This window comes from Netta rufina (assembly GCF_964035555.1).
Source record: "Netta rufina genome assembly, chromosome: 4".
Lineage (NCBI taxonomy): Eukaryota > Metazoa > Chordata > Aves > Anseriformes > Anatidae > Netta > Netta rufina.
This window is the reverse complement of record NC_140127.1, coordinates 74,248,687-74,268,643: the sequence shown is the minus strand read 5'-3', so window position 1 is coordinate 74,268,643 and position 19,957 is coordinate 74,248,687. Positions and strand designations below refer to the sequence as shown.

The 19,957-nt window shown below is 53.1% G+C and overlaps 1 protein-coding gene across 1 annotated transcript in view; it reads right to left on the bottom strand.

The window, feature by feature from the left end:
* Window positions 1-18,443, bottom strand: part of PTPRA (protein tyrosine phosphatase receptor type A) — an 80,077-nt gene extending 61,634 nt beyond the window's left edge. The window contains exons 1-2 of the mRNA XM_084286547.1: window positions 18,094-18,443; window positions 4,114-4,234 (exon numbers count right to left, since the gene is read on the bottom strand). The gene's annotated coding sequence lies outside the window, so the exon portion shown is untranslated. The remainder of the gene's footprint in view (window positions 1-4,113; window positions 4,235-18,093) is intronic.
* Between the last annotated feature and the right edge of the window lie 1,514 nt (window positions 18,444-19,957).

Below are 19,957 nucleotides of genomic sequence, written 5' to 3'. Positions count from 1 at the left end.
CTTTTCTCAGGGCCTCCTCGGAGAGCAGAAGTTAGTGAGGATGCCAAACCTTCGGGAAATTTCCCTTCTTAGCCCGTGCAGTCACTGGAAAAAAAAAAAAAAAGATTTCTGCTCCCACTGCTTCTTGCTGATATGGGGGAGCTCCATCCAAGCTCAGCTAGGCTCAGCTCTCTGCACTCCTCAAGGTATTCAGACAAATTGCTCTCGTGGGGGTTTCAAAGATGCTAAATCAGCCCTTGCAGTGAGGAAGAGGTTTTTCTTCCCCCTTCTGCATGTAAATTTTAAGATCTGATAAACTGAAGGACGGGATTCTGAGAAGTCAGTACAAAAAAAGGGACCAAGAGAAGTCTTACCCAGGCTGAAGGCTAATTGCCATTTGTCCCTTTTCCATTAATTCTTCAAATATTCCTCCAGCTTCTGGGGGAGCCAAAACCAAACCTCTGAGCTTTGCTGCTCTCTGCACGAGGACGTGCCCAAAGGGGCAAGCAGGTAACTCGCCTCCAGGAGCGGCCACGAGCGAGTTCCCCCTGCTACCTCTGCATCTTGCCACGTTGCAAGGCTCTAAATCTCTACGTGATCAGAAATTGAGGATAATTTGGGGGAATTTAAAGGCAAATAGTAGTGGTCAGTGTTACTTCCATTGCAACAGTGCTGAAGGATTCCTGCTGAAGGGGGAAAAAAACATCAGTGCTGGATCTGGTCAAGATATTACATATCCATTCCCTGCTCTCTGCCCAAAAGAAGAGATTTACCAGAAAAAAAAATAAAATACCACCAACTACAACAAAAAAAAACATTTTCTATTCAAATGAAGGACACGAGATGCAGACAGGCAGGTGACCCACACGACTGTTTTCCCTTATGGGCCAAGGAAGCGTGCAGCCAGACTACTCGTCGGAGAGCAGAGACGCAGAAGAACGGCAGCTTGAAGAAAAAATATGCCCCTAGAGGGTAGGTCTGATTCAGAAAAATAGCCTGGGTGTTGCCAAAGGGCTGGAGAATTCCATCCAAAAAACCAGAGACGTTTCACTGACGAAAAAAAAAACTTCCTTATTCAGTGGAAAATTGTTTGCTGCGAACTCGGACGGAAGTTTCTGAGCCAGCCCGGGCAGGGCTTTCACCTATATACCGAACAAGAAAGGCCAAGAACAAGGCATCCAAACAACGCTGCCCTGCCAAAACCTCAGTGGTTTATCATCTCGAGTTCAAATCAAGACCTCCAGCCCTGCTGCACGCGGAAGGGTTTCCAAGAAACGTCTGCTGGCACCGATCCTAAAAACGCAGCTTCCGACCCGCAGCTCGCCTTCGCCGCCGATTCTGAAAGCTCGATTTCCTACGAAGCGGCCTCCCTGCCACATCCTCTGGGCTAGCACAACACTGAAATACCACAGTGTTTTTGAACAATGCGCTCGATTTCTCTAAACACAACTGTTTATGTAAGCCTGGTGGCCCCAGGCTCGGGGAGGAGAAGAGCCCGGCCCGGAGCAGGAGAGCGGCACCGCGGCACGGAGCGAAAACCCCGAACAATGCTTGCTTATGCCCCAGTATTTCCCCCCCACCCTTCTTATAAAGCTGTTGGGATGTTGGAAAGCCATTATTTTGGAAAAGTGAGCATGTCTTGGAGGTGCTGAGTGAGTGCCAGCAGCCCAGGCAGATGAGGGATCCCCATGCACCGAGGGGGAGGCAGCGGTGCCGTGGGGCTGTTTCCATCCCCTGCCCTCCTTCCCTCTGCTCACGTCGTGGTTTGGGTTCTGCTGCCTGTGGTTGTTTGCAAGTGGGGAACTGAGCTCGTGCACAGCCCAGAGAGATCGATTTAATCGTCCTTCTTTTGGGGGAGAAAAGTTCAGATTAACGTTTTCTCAGATCAATGTTTTGAAGAATCTCGACCTTGCCTTGCTACCACCTTTGGTCCTTTGACTTTGATCAAAGGACTATATGTATTATGGCAATCTTCATGCAACACTTTTTAACCCTGTTCTCCTCCTTCTCCAGTAGCTCGTCCACCAGGGAAATGCAGCTCTGATGGAGACAGGAGCTCCAGCAACACCTGCCATGGGAGCCACAGCCAGGAGGTGAGGGGCACTGCTCCTAATGATGTGAGAGCAATCAGAAGAGCTGCTTCAGGAACCACGAGAGCCCCAAGATCTCTACCGAGGAGCTTCCAGAAGAAGGGAGCACGAAGATATCTGGGAGCCCAAGGTTTCCAACACAGAACCCCTCAGGTTTCACATCCAGCCTCTAAAATCTTACCCGCGCTCTGCAGACACACACTGCCTGGGCTGCCAGCTTCACACCCCACAGGAAATCTGAGCTGGAATAAACGTGACAGTGCTGGAAGGGCTGACAAAAAGAGCCAGCAACTTGTCCTGCACCTCGTTCAGAAGGGTCTCACCAAGGATTGGAAGTGCTGTTGGTCTACTCATGGCTCTGCACTGCTCAGCTCCAGCCAACATCACATCCGTGCCTGGCTTCGCCACAAACCTCCCACACACACCAGTTATTTCTCTGAGACTCTGTGCTGGCCAGCCTAACCACGCAGCCCTTCCCGAAGCATCTCGTCTCTGTGTGAGTCCAGCTTTTCCAATTTTCCTCCCCAAACCACCGAGAGGCCTCGATAGGCACGTCCAGAGCGCGTCTTCTGAGAAAGCTGCTGCCTGAGAGCAGGCAGCAGAGCACACAGGCACTGCATTACGATACAACCTGTAGTGTTTTGAGAGATACTTGAGCATCCTCAGGCTCTCACTTCTCTAAAAAGAGTTTTATACATTTTATACATCGAAAAAAATAAGTATAAAACACATCTGAGGCTATTAAGGGTGGGTATTGCGGGCAATTTTCTTCCACACCTCTCACTTTAGCCTCATGGAGCTTAATTAATCCTTCCCTGGGTTCAGAGGAAACATGCACCAGGAACCAAAGCCACTCTTCTAGGACAGTTGCCACTTCTCAGTAAGCCCGGGGGGTTATTTCAGCTCTTGACCTCAATCAGCTTTTTCCCCCAAATCAGAAAGGGAGCCAAGCAGACAAAAAAATACACGTAGCAAAACACGAAATTCAGTTGAGGACAAACACACACACGCACTCACGGACCTGGAACGGGCTGTTGAGTATCACGGGGATTCAAAGGGAAGCATTTAGTCCCCCCATGAAAGCTGCAAGTCCCTTCAGCTTGGAACAGGGGTTATCACACCGGGTTTGCAAAAGAATTCAAAGAATTTCTGCGCGAAACCATAAATTGGTCAAGTTTGCGAAGCTCGCAGCGTCAACAGGAACCTATGTGCAAGTTTTAAGGAAATACCAAACCACATATACAAACTTCATCCCCGGGCAGCGTGAGCCTACATACATGAAAGCCCCAGCAACAAAAAACGCTTTAAGAAAAGAGCCTGTTTGTAAAAATCACCAGGTTTCACACACACCTCTCCATTTGCTGCTCCAGAAACGCAACCCGAGCATCAAACCCATTTCGGCTGGCATCAAATCCCCAGCAAGCAACCTGGCAGCAAGAATTTTTTTGTAAAATACCATTTCTCAAAGTTCTCCTCGAGTCAGACCATGGGAAGAGCTCCGTTCAGAGCAGTTGCCCACAGCCTCCCTGCTGGAGGGCGGTTTTTAACTCGCCACCACGCTGGGTAACATCGCTCCGCACTCCACAACCTTCCTTCATCCTCCGTGACCTCCTCTGCATCAAAAAGGTGTTTTTTTTTCCTCTTTCCTCCTCCTTAACTAGCCCCCTGATGCTAGAATTACGCACCCAGGTGATGGCAGAGAGCGGCGTATTTCCACTTGACGCTCGTTTGTGCGCTCAAAGCAGCAAAGCCTTGAGAAAAACCCTCTTTAAAACACTGCAAACATCAACTCTGCACACCTTGCAGCGTGAGTTAACGTCTTCATTCAACAAAAGATGAAGCACGGGATTAACAAAAGGCTCGCATCAAACCAAAGGAACCCCCCCAGCTAAGCAAACCCAGCTCGTTCAGCTCAAACGCGGGGAAGACGGAGCGCAGGCTTCGCCGTGCGGATGCTGTAAGGCTCAGAGCTCTGAATCCACCAGCTTGTAAACCTAAAAAGGCTGGAGACCCCAAAAGCACCCCGTTAAGGTGGCTGCCCTACCTCAAAAGGGACGCTCCTCCAGCTGCTCGCCTCCCCGGCAGACGGCCAAAGCTCTCCGCTTGGGGATCCCACCAGCACGCGACCGATCCTTAGCAAGGCCGATGATTATTCCCAAGGCACCCTGCAAGAAAGAAGCACCCCGTTATTACTGGCTCACCACAGATCGGATGTTTTATTTCGTATTTTATTTTATTTTATTGCCCCGAAGGCTGTGGGTGGGTTGGGAATGATGGGGACCATCCCACCAAGCTGGGCGCGAATCGAGCGCACGGAGATCCCGGGCCACGAGCTCACCCGGAGGCACCCCAGCCTGCAGAAGCCACGGAGGGCAGAAAAAAGCTGAAGAGCACAGCTCGGACAAGCCTAAGGCTGCCTGCTCACCTCATTAAACCCAGCTTTGTGCTGTCCTACAGACAGCACGACGAGGACCACGCTTGCCCTACAGCCGGGAAGATCTCCAGCCACGCCAAATTTCGCATCCGAACCCGGAGTGCCACCGGGAACACGGCCTCAGCCCCTCTTCCAGGCAAGGATTGCGAGCAGGAGCGGTCCCCTGTGGTCAGCCAGCACGATGGGAAGAGGAACCAAACCTTTTCCCTTCCATCTGCAGGGCTGATGAGCAACGAGGAGCCTTCAAAGCCCCGCTCGGCTCGCGGAAATCGCTCCGGGGCCGAATCAGGGATGTATCGCCCGGGCCATCTGAGGGAGCAGAGGCGGCTCTCCTGGAGGTGTGGGCACGGCAGCGGGGAGGCCAGGAAAACACCAGCTCTTGCGTCAAGCTGCTGGAGGGACGGGCGAATTATCCCCTTGGCAACGAGGTCAATGGGGCCTGGCGATTTTTCTCAGCCACGCGGTTTTATAAGCATACACATATATCAAAAATATATATAAATATAAAAAATCCCGGTGAAATTTAATCCCCAATCCCAGCTGTAGCAGCACAGGTGAGCCCCAAACACGTCTCTTTGTGCAGGGAGCTGCACATCCAGCACCTACAGACAGCAAAATCCCACTTGTGCCCGGCACGGAGCTGGGGGCTCAATATCCCCGCTCCACCGCGACGTTTTGCCACGGCAGCTCCTCCACCTGCACTCGAGAGATCAATTCTTGGTATTTCTCAAGTCCTAAGGGACTCGTGCTGCAGACGCAGGCAGGAAGCAGCTTGGCATCTGCTCCCTCGTCCCCGGCCGCCCACCCCGCTGCTTTGCATTCCCCTCCAAGGCACCCAAGCCTGCTGACGGCAGCTCCCAGCCCGGCCGTGCAGCAGGGCAGGCTCCCTCTAATTACCCCAGAGCCTCCAAATGAGAGGGTGAAAACGAGCCCAGCTCCTCGTCACGGCTCCTGCAGGCAGGGGCCACGCTCCCCAGCCTGCCAGCATCCATGGAAATCCCCCATGAATTTATTTTTCCAGGGGTTTAAAACATGAAGGAGAAAAACTTTGGGAGTGCAAGGGGTGACCGTGCGATTAGAAGCACCCACTGTGTCTCTGCAGGCTGATTACAAGCAATTTATATGCAAGCAACATAAATCATTCCCCGTTTTTCTAGGAAAATGCCCGATCCCGTGCTGATTTCCACGCTTTCCAAATCCCGTTGACTTCAGAGGGACTGCCTGCAGCGTAAACCACCCGACCGCAGCATCCCAGCAGCACAGAGCGACCCCTTCCCATCCTGCTGTTCCCAAATCCCATCACCCAAACCCCAAACGGGTGCTGGGGCTCGGCCAGTGATCAATCACAGCCCAATTAGGGCTGGGCAAACGAATGAGAAACGAGAGAGAAAGGCAGCGGGCTGAGTTTTCCCCTATTTCCTTGGGTAATACTTCGATTTTTTTTTTTGAGCTTTGATTTTTTCCAGCCTCCAAAGCCAAGAAGCTGCCCAAAAGATGCGAGGCTTTCGGATACAGCTGGGTTCCTCCTGAAGGTGATGGGAGAGACCGGGTTCCCAGTCCGACCAGTTCAAACTGGGGTGGGGAAGCAGCGGGGTGCTCCAACCCCAGCCCAGCCAGCAGCAGAGGGAGCGGGGCAGGGATCTGGAAGCAGAAGCTCGAAACCAAACCAAAAGGAGCCCGGAGGCAGCTCCGTGCTCGGGAGCCTCTCGCAGAGGAGGTTTAAGGAACTCCCAGGGCTGCTAAAAAATAAAAAAAAAATCAAAAATCAAATCAGAGCAGGGCGAGAATTCACAACAAACCCACCCGCTCGGCTGGGAGAAAGCAAAATCACGCAGAGATCCACCGGCAATGACAGCCCAAAGGCTGCGTTTTGTTTGGGTGCTGTTTGTTTAGGAGCTCTGCGCCTTCCTTCCCCCTAAAGATTAAAAAAAAAAAGCATAAAAACGCCGTTCTGAAGCAGCTTTGTTTAAGAATTAACCCTGCATTCACAGCCAGAAATCAGCGTCCTTCGTTCGTAGCTTCGGTCGGTCCTTAAAGGATGAAGAGATAATTAGAGAAGGAAAGGATAACGAGATGCACCTGAATTAGGACTCCCTCCCTGGCCTTTTACAACAAATCCTTCAAAGGCCAGCGTTTTGCAGAGCTCTAGGAAACCAGGCTTTAGGAAAAAAATCAAACAAAACGCATTTATCCCAGAAAGAAAAGGAGCAGAACAATCAAAGTCCCGGGCGTTTGCTCCGACGAGAGATCTGGGAAGGTGAAAGGAGGAAGCGAGGGGGGAAAACGGACAGAAAACAGCGCTGCATCCAACAACCGGGCACTGCAGGTTGTGAAATCTCACTCGGTTATACACACAAATCCCCCTACAGAGGGCTGGACCCGTCCCCAGGTCTCCAAGAGCCCTGAACATCCCCAAACTCCCTGTAGGACCCCGCTCGTTCCCCTGGTGTGGAGTTTGGTGGCCTCTCTGCTCCCATCCCCACAACCATTATTTGAATTTTTAGCTTCCCCATATTGACAGAGAGATTCTTGAGCCCAATCCCGAACAATTAAATGCAAGAATGAAGAGAAAGTAGGCGCCCTACAAGCTTTGGTGTCCCCTCCTCTTCCCCGAAATGGGATGCGAGACTCAGAGCCTGGCTCAGGGGCTCGGGTCCCCATTGATATCAAAAAAAAAAAGGGTGAAAAAAGGGATGGGGACACAACACCTCGACCAGGAGCATCCCCAGGAGGTTCCAGCGTTGGCTGCTCAAAGAGCAAAGTTTCTTGGGACCCCAGCTTGATCTTAGCTTAAAAAAAATTAATTTCTGGTAAAGAACGCAGGTCTCCAAACATGCCAGCTGCACCCAGATTCACCGTTTTTCTCCTAATTTATAAAATCTATAAATTTACGGAGCCATAAGCCCGGCTCTCTTAACCTCTGAGGACCAGGACCACAACCTCCAGCCCCAAAACGCTCCTAAAAAAGCGACCTGCCAAACGCCAAGCCGCAAGGCAGCGACAAAACCCCCCTCCCAGCCCGATGCCCTGCCAAATAATTGTTTTTCCCACCCAGGAGCAAAGGTTACAATTACAGCGAGAATGAGTCAAGCCGGAAAAGACCTATTAAAAAAAAAAAAAATAAAAAGGGGAAAAAAATGGAAAGGTTGTAACGAAAACGCGTGGGGGGTTGTCAGCCCGGACAGGGGCTGAGTTTTGCCTGGCACCTTGCTCTGCCCAAGCCGCCAGGCAAAAATTAAAAGTTTTGGGTTCAAATCAGACCCGTGCTGCTCATCCCGTGCCTCTAACGCTTCGCCACGAGGAGCTCCGCATCTGTTTTGCTTTGAGGCTTTTGGTGGTGACTCAACGTTATCTGCAGCTTCGGACGGCCGCAGATAAAGCGGTCCGGAGGTTTTTCTTCCCTCGCCCTAGCAGCGGAGGCCAAGCTGGTCAAATTTGACACGAGCAGAGGGTCCCGACTTTTTTTATCCCGGCTGATGAAGGTTGTAAAGAGGCAGGGGGGTTAAGGAAAGCGCAGCCTGTGCCCCAAAGCCACCCTTTTAAGGGTTATTTGGGGTTTAACCTTCGTAGGCACCAGGCAGGGCAGGCAACCGAGCCCCACGGCCCTTCGGCAGCAGCGAGGAACCTGAAATAAAAAAAGGAGGAAGGAAGCATCCCTGCGCCCAGGGACTTGATGAACTCGCTGATAGGAGCCAGCAGCACCCCGTTAGGGTGGCTGGCACCGTGCAGGCACAAGGGAGAGCCGGGGCTGCTCGGTTTGGGGATGAGGAGGGTTTGGGATCCCCTCCGAGGAGGGTTTGGGATCCCCTCCGTGCCCACCAAACCCCACAGGGAGGTGCGGAGAGGCCAGAGCCAGGCTCTGCTCAGCGCTGCCCAGAGGCATTTTGGTATTTTTCACCCCAAAATACCTCCCAGGCTCCAGCACGGGCTCCTTTTGGCTACGGGACCCTTCCACGAATTTATCCAGCCACCACCCAGGGGAGCACGATGCCCCCAGGCAGCTCGCCCCATGGCACGGAGGCGCTCACACGGCTGGTGGCACGCTCCCGAGAGGGTGCCGGCGGCCCCAAAAGGGGACATTTGGGGCCGTCAGCCCCGGGTTTCACAGCATTAAACCCACGCCAACACAAACAAGCAGTGCCCTACAAACCTCCCAGCTTCACGCCGCGCTCCTCATTAGCGCTCCGCGGGCCGAGAAGCGAGAAGAACTGGTTTGAAAAGAGGGAGAAAAAAAAAAAAAAAGAAAGAAAAATACAGATGACTCCTGATAACGTGTCTAATTCATAAAGCACAAACTCAACAGGCTCGTTCAGTCTGTGCGCCCCATCTGCTTTGCCTTCAGCCTGGCTGCTTCCCGTATCCACGAGCACCCTTTTCCATACGGCGCTCGCTGCGCGCTGACAAGCCCAAGGCACCCGGGCACACACGCTCCCCTGCAGCATCCCCACGCGTCCTTATGTTCTCCTCGGAGGCAGAAGGGACGAGCAACGAGAGATGTGAACGTCCTGGATGCGAAGGACGGGCCCGAGACATTGAGGCCTTACAAAAAAAAACCCTACAAATGTAGGAGTTTGCCCTAAATCGGCCGTTCTGCCTGGCTTTAGGTAGGCACCGTAAAGCCATGACCCCATAAATGCTCACAGTATTTACTCAGTTGTGCTTTAAATGATGTGGCAATCAACCCAAAGGAAGTGCTGAATGATGATTTATGAAGATTTATCCGTGGAGAGACCACACAGAGCTCCCTGATGCCACCGGCTGGAGCCAGGATACCCAAAATTCAGGTTTGGAAGAGCCAGACCGCAGCGTCCTGCCAACACGAAGCATCCCGACACTCCTGCGAACGCACACTCCGTCTCTAAAAGCTCTGAAGGAAGCAATAATAATAAAAAATGAGTACTAAAACCTAGGAGCGGGACCTCTCCATCCCTGAGAAGAACCAGGGATGGGACGGGGGAGATGGAGAGGCACAGGGAGCGCCCGCAGCAAGCAGGGCAAGCTGCTTCTGCCACTTGGAAACGGGAAAGGGAAGGGGTCGGGAGGAAAACTGGCACTGGGACAGAGGCAAGGGCAATCTCTGCTCCTTTACAAGGCTGCAGAACACCAGGACGCCACTGAGCACACGCTGCTGAGAGCCCTGGGGTGCTCATTTACCCCAGCTAATGAGAAAAACACCACCACAACTCCCCCTGCTAGAGGCGGCCGTTCAGTTTTCTTTTCTTTCTGGGTCAGGAGGACGCAGGGTTTCACTCCTCTGGGTGGCTTTCACCAAAATTGAAGTCTTTCAACAATTTTAAAGCCTCCAGAGGCAGAGGGGCCGCGCTCAATTCCACGTAAGCGTCTCCTCTGTTGCTTCATGCACGCCTGAACACCCCAGCACGACTCAGAGCTTGGAAATTCAGCCTCTTGCCCTCTCTGCCTGTAGCAGGAGGGAGGAAGAATGGGAGCGAGAGAGCAGCAGCCCCTGGGGAAAGCCCGAGCCACACCTCGGATTACGCAGGAGAAACGAGCCCAGCGCCTCGACCAAGCCAAACGGGGGAAAACCAAACCCTAACTGAAGGGAAACCTTCAGGAATTTGGTGCAGGTGGCTTGTTTGCATCCCAACTGCAAGGCCAAGCCCCCTTGGGCTCAATCCCACCCAGGGGGTGGCTACGGAAAGGAGCGGGGAGGATCCTGCGAGCGCAGCAAAATCCCTCCCCGAGCTGCAGGGCTCTGGCTCCAATATCCCACAGCTCCGGGGCCGTCCGACCCTTGGGTTTGCCCTGGCCCAGCTCCATCCTGCACAGCCCTACGGGTCCACCAGGAGGGAGAATTGGTGTTTGTGAAGCAGGGGGAGCATCAGGATCGCTTCGTCCAAGGAACGACGGAGCAGCGATGGGGAAGTTCAAGTCCACAGATCCATTCGCCAGACCCCTCTCTCAAAAATAAACCCAGAAAGCACGGATGAATGCTGGACCCTCACCCTGACACGTCCCTATAGGGCTGGAAGCCCTACAGAAACCAGAAGAGCCAAGGTGTGGGGCGAACTGCTTGAAGGCGAGCAGCTTTCCTCTGGATGCAGGCAGATTTCCAGAGCGCTTCCAGCAGCTTTTCTTCTCTTTCCTTTCCTACTGATTACTTGGGAACGGGGCTAAGGCAGATAGGAACACAAATAACAAGCCCAGAAATTTAACCAGGCTCGCTGGCTACACCAGGATGGTGTGTGGGGAGAATCAGGGCAGCAGCCAGCACGTTGGAATAGGCACAGAAAAAAAAAAAAAGAGTTTCCACGGGAGCTTGTTGCTTTAAAATCAGATGGATGAGATCACCTCGGCCCCCGGAGCACGCTGTTTCCTAATGCTTTGCCCAGACCGATTGCAAATGTCAAAAGCGATGTTGGTTTTTTGGTTTTGTTTTGTTTTTTTAACTTTTTTTTTTTTTTTTTAATTTTCAGGCTCTTCTGCCTTTCCCATTATAAAGGCAATTATCGGCGCAGCCTGATCACAGCATCTCCCGTCACACGGCATCCGGCAGGGGCTGCAGGGACAGCTTGCTTTTCAAAAGGAGTTAGGGAAACTCATACCCATCCTTCAGAGCTCGCTGCTCACATCCCAAGAAGATTTTGGGGCTGCCCCTGCCTTCCTGCAAGGGAAGAGCATCCCTCCCAGAAAGCTGTCTTCGAAAAAATACCCGAATTTCCTTGACTAAAGCAACGCGCACGGGGCTAAAATTAAGGCAGCTTCAGCTCCTCGTCCCCGACACATCTTGCGAGATGTAGTTCTTGGATAACCCGGAGTGGAAATTAGCCCTACAAGCTGGGAACAGCTGGCTGCAGAGAGTTAAACAAGATCGCCTCGGCGGGTCACATCTGCTTTCCACATTTCCACCTCCTCCCAGCAGAAGGAGGGGAAGGCAGGCGGTCGGGGCACCCGGCGCAGTCACGAGCCCTGCTGTGGGTTACTCGGGGTCCTCCGCATCAGATGTTAAGGATAAATGGATGAAACCAGGAGCAAATTCCCTTCTCCACCACCCCGTGCCCAGGCAATCCCACGGCCGCCCCTGCCTGAGCTGGCTCAGCCTAAATCAGACGCGGTCCGGCACGTGCAGGAAAGAGGGAACGGAGAAATAAGCTTTTAAAAACCCCAAAACACCGAAATCTTGCATGGGCTCACCTCTGCTACGTGCCAACAGGAGCAGAGCACTGAAATCTGCTAAGCCCGACTGCCAAAGATGCTGAGGTTCGGCGCCTTATTCTTAATAACGCATCCTCTGTGCCGGGCTCTGCGCCAAAAAGGCAAGGAAATAATCCCAAACCCATGAATTTCAGAGCTAGTTCCACAACAGGACAAACCAAACCTGGGCTCAGACATGGACTAAAGCGGCTCTTTTATTAGTAAGAATGGGTTTAGGCACTGCAAACAGCCAGTTCCTCTCCTCTATACCTCTCCATCCCCGTTTTCCCCAGGTCTCCGACTTGTGCCCAGCGCCCCTGCAACCGGGACAGAGCCCGGAGGCAGGGTTTGGGGTCAGACCCACCACGGGAGCGACTTGGAGAACATGGTTTGAATACTTCGTAAGCTTTAAAGCATTTTATTCAATGTTCTGACCACTTCAAAGCAAAATCAGTTCCCAGCTTCCAAAACCAGGTGAGGTAAGGTTATAAAAAAATGATAAAATTGACTCTAACGTAGCACCCAGGGGTCATTTGGGGGCACATCAGACAACCACAGACAAATTGGGGCCGTAAAATACACAGAAGAACACTGAAGGGCTACAAAAGGTCCCCGAAAGACTCATTTTTAGGGGGACTTGGAATAGTGGCAGGTCTCTGATGGGGCATCTCTCGGGTAACCGGGATGCAGGTCGGCAGCCCAGGCTTGGTGCAGCCAGGCTCTCTTGCAAGAAAAGGCTTAATAATGTACAAATAAATAAATAAAAGTCGAGGGAAAGCAGTAGGAGAACCGTGATTCCTTCCAGAGCAGAGCCTTTTACTGTGGAGGGCAGCAGGAAGGCAGTTTTATGTCCCTGATGCTTACAGTGCACTCAACCCCCTAAACAGATTTTCAACCCCATAGCCACTTTGGTACTTCCACCCTAAAAAACCCAACGCGTTACCCTTGAATTCCTAATCCTGGTGCAGAAAAATGCATTATCACAGCCGAAAGGTGGGCAGCAAAATGACACAGCACCGCATCTGCCCCCCTTGTGACCCTTTTCCCAAGGGGATTGGGGCAGAGCCTGTAGGGTTTGGAGGGGGCTGCCACAGCTACAGAGCATCGTGTCCAAGTGGGAGGCCTCAGCACCGATCTGAAAGCCCATGTTAATTCATTAATTCATTAATTACCTCCCTTTCTGAAGCTGCATCGCCTTCGTGAAGCAGCAGAGCCGGAAAAATTCGACACCGAGCATCAAGAGTTCCCTTAAATCTCCGTTCTGCACCACGTTTCTTGAGCTCTGGGACACCGAACAGCCCGAAATGAAGCTCCCGGTAGGCACAGCACCTTCCCCGTGCCACTCATCCTATAAGAAGCCGCACTGAGAAACGCCGCGAGGAAGCCTCAAATCGTGATTTTTCAGGATTCTCACCCAAAGCGAGCCGAAGCATCGCTGGGTTTGAACTCACCCTCCGCACCAGGCTCACACCCAGACCGCAGGTGAACCTCCAGTCACCAGTTTCAGCGGCTTTCAGAGGTAAAAAAAAAGTAATTTTTTTCAGCCCTACGGTTCAGAAGGGTGTTGGGGAGGGCTGGGCTTCGCTCCGCTTGGTCTGGAGAGGAAAATCTCAGCACGGAGGCGATGGGGAGCCCCCAGAAAGGCGTCCTCGAGACCCCAGAGAGGAGGGGATGCTCTTAAAGACCACGTTGTGTGGACAGACAAGGCTGCAGGACGGACGTCCCACACCTCCTTTAAGCATGCTGGATGATGGAAATCGAACTCAGGCTCACCCTTTCTCGCTTATCTCCATAGATCAGTGAGAAACTTCTCTCAAGAGAGAAACTTCGCCTCAAACTGCCCCAAAGTCCTCACTAGGGGCTGGGTTGGAGCTCTCACCCCCAGCTCCCCGCTGGATTCGAAGTAAAAAAAAATAAATCAAATATTACCTAAGCAATTAGATGAGTCCAGGAATGGAAACGATGCCAGATGAGCTGGTTAAAGATTTTTATAAGAAGGTAATGCGACAGAAAAGGTTTTTCCATCACCCTAGGGGCAGGTGGACAGCCTGCCCGGGGTGATTTTGCCAGCCTGTGCAAGCTGTCGGAGCCCAAATGCAAATTCAGACAGCAATAGACACACAACAACACCTCCAAGGTAGTTTGCCAGCCACCAGGGTACCTAAAAACAAGCCCCTGCCACTGAGTCAAAGACCCTGCCTCGTCCCCGACCCGCCGTCTGAATGAGGATGCAAATTGTACACGGCGCCTGGGATTAACAACATCTCTCTGTCTGTACCTAAATAGGTTTAAAGCCTCCTCGAGAGAAAATCTGGAGGATTATCCGCGCGTCCCCGATTTATTATTCATTCCCAACTCATTTCCATTCATCCCGCATTCAGCGTTTGGGATATGTGGCACATGTGGCACTCGCCTCTCCTAGGAGCCGCAGCTTTTGCGGGGTGGAAAGCAGCGCCCTGCTGACCCGGCACCACAGAGGGCTGGGGGGGAGATTTGGGGCCGTATTTCTGCTTACAGACTGCCTGACCACGTGCACAAGAAGGAATTCCCACGTCCGAGGCTCTGTGATTCCCAGCAGCCAGTTTGGAGACGGGTGAAATCGAGAGGTTTCGGTGGATCCGCTCACCCGAACGCAAAACCCTTTTTTTTTTCCAGCTCCTCCAGCACATCCCTCGGTGCTTCGCTGCTGGAACAAAACGGAGGTGATTATCTGCTGGCATGGAAGCAGCGAGGGAAATTTTGCCTCAGGAAACAGCCCGGACCCTCAGGTTTGGTGCCAGCACATCCCCGCGCCGCGCTCGGTGCCTGGAACAAAAGGCTGCCCCTTTCCCAGAGCGCCGCTGGAATCCGTGGAAACCACTAAAATGCTTTTCCTTATTTTTTTTTTTTTTTATTTTTTTTACCAAAAGCAGATTCTGTTCCTCATAGCTCTCCTCTCACTCAGATTTCCTTCCCCGAGGGCTGAGCGCCGCCGCTCAGAAGCTCCTCGTGCCGCCGTGCCGCCCTCGTGGTGCCTTCTGCCTCGCCGTCCCACCTGAATTTCACCCTTGGCTTTTCCTCCTCCGACCTCTTCTCGCCGCCGAGGCACGCTGCTCCTTCCCCGACTCCCTTCCTTCTCCAGCAGCTCTCCTCCAGCCTCTCAGCCCCACATTTTCTCCCCACACCAACTCTCGGATCTTCCCAGCTCACGCCGCCCGGCCTGCGGCGCTTCTGCAGGTCCTCCCTTTCCTCTCCTTTTATTTTTTTTTTTAGGATGAGTAAACAGAAAAACCTCCCGCAGATGTGCCCACACCTCTCTTCGGGTCACGCCGATGCTGATCTGAAAACCCCCGAGGACACGATTGCTGCTGCAGAGGGGGAAGCAAGAGGTGCCCAACGGGGCGCACGCCGTCGACAGCGGCACTCGGAGCCGGTGTCACGCTCTCCGAAACCCCGGGGTGGAGCCCGAATTGAGCCAAACCCTCGGGTTTTCGTTCATCCCAACGATCCCAGTCATTTCGAAACCTCCGGGCGGGGATAGCAGGGGCAGGCAGGCATCCAAAAGGGAGGTTCGCCGAGCCAGAGTGCGCTCGGGTGCTGCTGGATTCCCTGCTCAGACCTGAGCCCGGGCTGCCCGTCACCCTTACCCAACGCGGAGCCTGCAAGCTGCAGCACGTCCAGCTCCGTTCGTAACGCTGCTACGCGGCTCCAGCTCCTCGGGACCTCTCTGCTCAGGTTTTTATTCATTTCTATTCCAGCCTCGAAGCGTTTCGGACCCCCCAGCGTTCCGAATCCGGGTCAGGAGGGTGAGGGGAAGGAGCCTGCCCGCCCAGACGGAGCAGAAAAAAAGCCACGGCTTGAGGCAGGCGACAAAAAATCCTCGTTTTGGGGAGGGGACGAGGAGGTCCGAGGCTTTTCCCCAAGCGCCTCCTGCTCTGTAGCCATGGCTCATTCATTCCTCGCCAGCTCCTGCAACATAAACACGGCTCCGACGGCACGCGGCCCCGCGCGCCCCAGCGAGCAGGCGGGCGGCCAGCCTGAGGGATTTGGGGTTTTCTCGCCCCTTGTTGGGTTTAGAGCCGCCGCCTCCACGCTCCCAGCGTGCTGGGACACACCAGCAGCCACGCTCTGCTCCCAAATCCTGGTTTCTGCCACCAAAAGAGCTCGCCCCCCGACCCCGACAGCCTCACTGATGTCCCGAGGAGGCCTCCACCCCTCATCCAGCCCCAAAAATCCCATTAGGGAATAGGGGATGGAGGCGCAGAGGTGTTCACCACAGCTTCCAGGAGCAGGCTGGTGAAATTCGAGGGCTCCTAAAGGAGTCGGATGGAGAAAAATTGAGGCTGAGCCACCTGACAACCGTGTGGATACTCCCTGTGCCCAAAAAGGGGGCTTCAAGGGTTTTTATGGGTTTATCAAAAGGAAAACAGCCTGTTTTCCTGTGTGGCTGACACACTTATGGCTGCTGGAGGAATAGGAAGGTCCTTAAGCCACGCCGAGGACCAGCTGTTCCCAGGGAAGATGCAAAAAAAATCACCCCAGACACTCAGGGAACCGCTTACTTATGGGGAAATCTGCCCCTAATCCCTGCGCGCACCGATTAAGCACCACGGCGCGCCCCCCAGTATTTAATTAAATATTAATATTAAATATTAATCCCTCCTCAGGATTAATAGGACGCTCCAGTTACCCAATTCAGAGCGCCCCCGACCCCATTTCCACCCCGAAACACCAGGCCCACAGCAGCGTTTGGCGAGGAAATCCCAATACCCGGAGGGGTTGGGAGCAAAACCTCCGACGGCCCTAAAAGCAGCCCGGCAGCAGCAGGGAAGGAGTTAAGGGCAACGGGATGAATCAGCCCACGGACACGGACATTTCCTACCTGCTCCCATTTAAAAGGTTTCCACCGCAGCAGCGGGAACAGACGAGGCGTTGGGTTGGGTTTAAAAGGAAAAAAATCGGGTTGCGAACGAGACCGAGAAACCCCACAGCGAGCAGAGGGGGAAGGTGGCACCGCCGGGGTCCTCCCCATCTCTCCCCTATAAAATTTATCCCAAAGCACGGACGGGAAACCAAATCCCCGAGTATTTTCGGAGCACCCCCTGCCAAGGGATGGGGGAGTGGGGGGGGATTCCCGAAGCTCTGGGCACGGCCCCCGCTGCTCCTTGCGAAACTTCCCAGCTGGGCTGGGATTCCTTCCCGCGCCGCTCTTCGGGGTTTTAACGTCGCTCCATATTTAGCAGGAGGAAAAAAAAAATAAAAAATAAAAATAAAAAAAACCTAAACCCAGCTTCCCTTCCTTCCTGTCACATTTTCCATCCTTGCTGACATCTACGCTGAGAAAGGAGGAGCGGGGGTGAGTGTGGGAGCGCCCGGCAAAGCCCTCGGGTGCACGCCGGCCCCGTAAAGTTTTAGGGCCCTGATATTGGGGTGGGAGCTGTCAGCAATCCCACAGAGTCTGATGGGGGAGGTGGGAGGGTCCCCGGCCCCAAGCCATGGCTCACGCGTGGGGTGGGGGCAGGCGGTGCTGGCCCCATAGCGGTGACCCCATCCCAAATCCCGTGCTGGGGCTGGTTAATGGGGGAAAGCCCTGTGCAGACATGGGGAGGAGGAGGAGGAGGAAGAGGATGAGGAAGAAGAGAAGGAGGAAAACAAGGAAGGAAGAAGAAGAAGAGGAGGAATATGATGAGGAAGACTAGGAAGAATAGGAGGAGGAAGATGAGGAGGAGGAAGATGAGGAGGAAGATTTGGAAGACTAGGAAAGATAGAAGGAGGAAGATGAGGAGGAGGAGGAATACTGGGAAAAAGAGGAGGTGGAGAAGGAAGATTAGGGAGAGGAGGAGGAGAGAGGAGTCAGAAGAGCAGGAAGGGGAGGAAGACGAAGATTAGGAGGAAGAGGAGGAGGAAGAGGAGGGGGATGAAGACGAGGAAGACTGGGAAGAAGAGGAAGATGAGGAAGACTTGGAAAAAAAGGGGAAGGAAGATGACGATGAGGAGGAGGAGGAATATTGAGAAGAAGAGGAGGTGGAGAAGGAAGATTAGGAAGAAGAGGAGAGGAGTAAGAAGAGCAGGAAGAGGAGGAAGACGAGGAAGATGAGGAGGAAAATTAGGAAGAGGAGGAAGATTGGGAAGAAGAGAGGGGTGAAGAAGAGGAGGTGGCGAGGGAAGATCTGGGAGGAGAGGAGGAGAAAGAGGAGGAAGAGGAGGGAGAGGAGGGAGATTAGGAAGAGGAGGAGGAGGAAGATGAGGAAGAAGCTTAGGGAGGAGGAAGAGGAGGAGGAGGAGGAAGATTAGGAAGGAGGAGGAGGAGGCAGATTGGGAATAAGGAAGAGCAGGAGAAGAAGAAGGAGAAGGAGGAGGAGGAGGAGGAGGAGGAGGAGGAGGAGGAGGAGGAGGAGGATGTACAGGACCCCCCCAGCCCTCCCTCCCCCCCTCCCTGTCCCCCCCTTCCCCTCTCACCTCTGTGCAGCGGGGCCGGGCGGGCACCCCCCGGGCACCCCCTGTGCTCCCCCCGTTTTCCCCCCGCTTTCCGCCGCTCCGCTCGCTGCGAGGCCGCGGCGGCCGCGACCATTGACGGGCCGCGGGGGGGGCGGGTTAGGGGGGGGGGAGAAGCAACAGCGGGGCTGGAGCCGGGGCTGGGGCTGGGGCTGGGGCTGGAGCCGCCGCTTCCTCCTCGTCCTCCTCCTCCTCCTCCTCCTCGGCCGCGTTTTGGGGAGGGGGCTCCGGGGAGGGGGCTCCAAGGCGGGGGGGGGGCTCCGGGCCCTCAGCGGCGCCCCCGCCGCCGCCCGCCCGCTGCCGGTGCCGCCGCCGCCATGGTGCGGCCGCAGGCGGGGCGCGCTGCGCCAGGGGGGGCGTGGTCAACGCGGAGGGGGGCGGGGTTAGGGGCGGGGTTAGCGCGAAGGGGGCGGGGCTAAAGGGGGAATTGGCGCGCCCCGCTGGTGGTTAATTTGGGGGGGGGGGAGGGGGGGGTGTTCATTGGCATGGGTTATGTTCATTAGGCGATCCGGCTAATTGCGGGGCCTCTCAGAGCAGGTTGCTCCCAGCTCCATCCAGCCTGGGGTTGGGGTAGTGATGGGGTGGGGCGTCGCCACCCGCCCAGTGACGAATATTTTTCCTAAGGTTTAATATTTATGTTTAATTTATATTTTTATAGATATTTATATATATATATTTTATATGTTTTATTGATATATTTGTATATATATTTATGTATATATACAGGAAGGAGGAAGAGGAGGAGGAAGATTAGGAATAAGGAAGAGCAGGAGGAGGAGGCAGATGTACAAGATATAAACTATATATTTATAGATAAATTATATTTATATATATATAAATATATATATATTAATATATAAATATACATTTATATATAAATTATATATATTTTAAATATATATTATATATAAATTTATATATAAATTTATATTATATATATATTTATAGATAAATATATATTTATATTTATATATTATATTTATATCTAAATATATGTATTTATAGATATTTATATTATTTATAAATATATATTTGTCTAAATATGTATATTTATAGATATTTATTTACATATTTGTATATTTATACTTTTATATTATTAATTTAATTTATATTTATATTTAATATTTCCTAATATTTATATTTCCTAATATTTCACCGAAATCTGCCCTTTTTTAGCTTAAAACCACCCCCCTTGTCCTATCGCTGCCCCCCTGACACAACGTCCCCTCTCTGCTGTGTCCACACAGAGGTGCTGAGCCCCCTGAGAAGGGCAGAAGGGGACAATTCCCTCCCTCACCCTACCACCACGCTGCCCCATTTGGGGTTTCTCCCCAACCCACAACCCCAAGCCCTCAGGGCAGCCCCCAACCCTCACTCCCCACCTCCCCAGCCCGTATTTGCTCTTGGGGTCGCCCCAGCTCTCCTCGCAGCCCTTCCCTCCAGCACATCAAACGCACGATGGACCCGATAATAGTGCAGCTTCCCCACAGCGGGATCCCAACCAAACCAGAACGAGCTCAGAGCGAAATAAAACCTACAGCTTCCTCTCGCCTTACAGTTGGGGAATCCTCAATGCTCCCAAGTCGTTCGGTCACTGCTTGCCACCACTAAAAACTGCAAGAAAAATCGCATTTCTAACCATAAAAATCCCAAATTCTGCCTTGTCGTGGGGCTGAGACCTCCGTCCCTCTGAGGACGTGGCTGCACCCACACAGCAACACCCCGGGTATCGATGGGTGGGTGAGAAACCACAGCCACCAGGCTGTGACATAAGCCACCACCGCCAGCCCAGCTCAACGCTAACCCCGTGAGCTGCTTTGCGGTACAA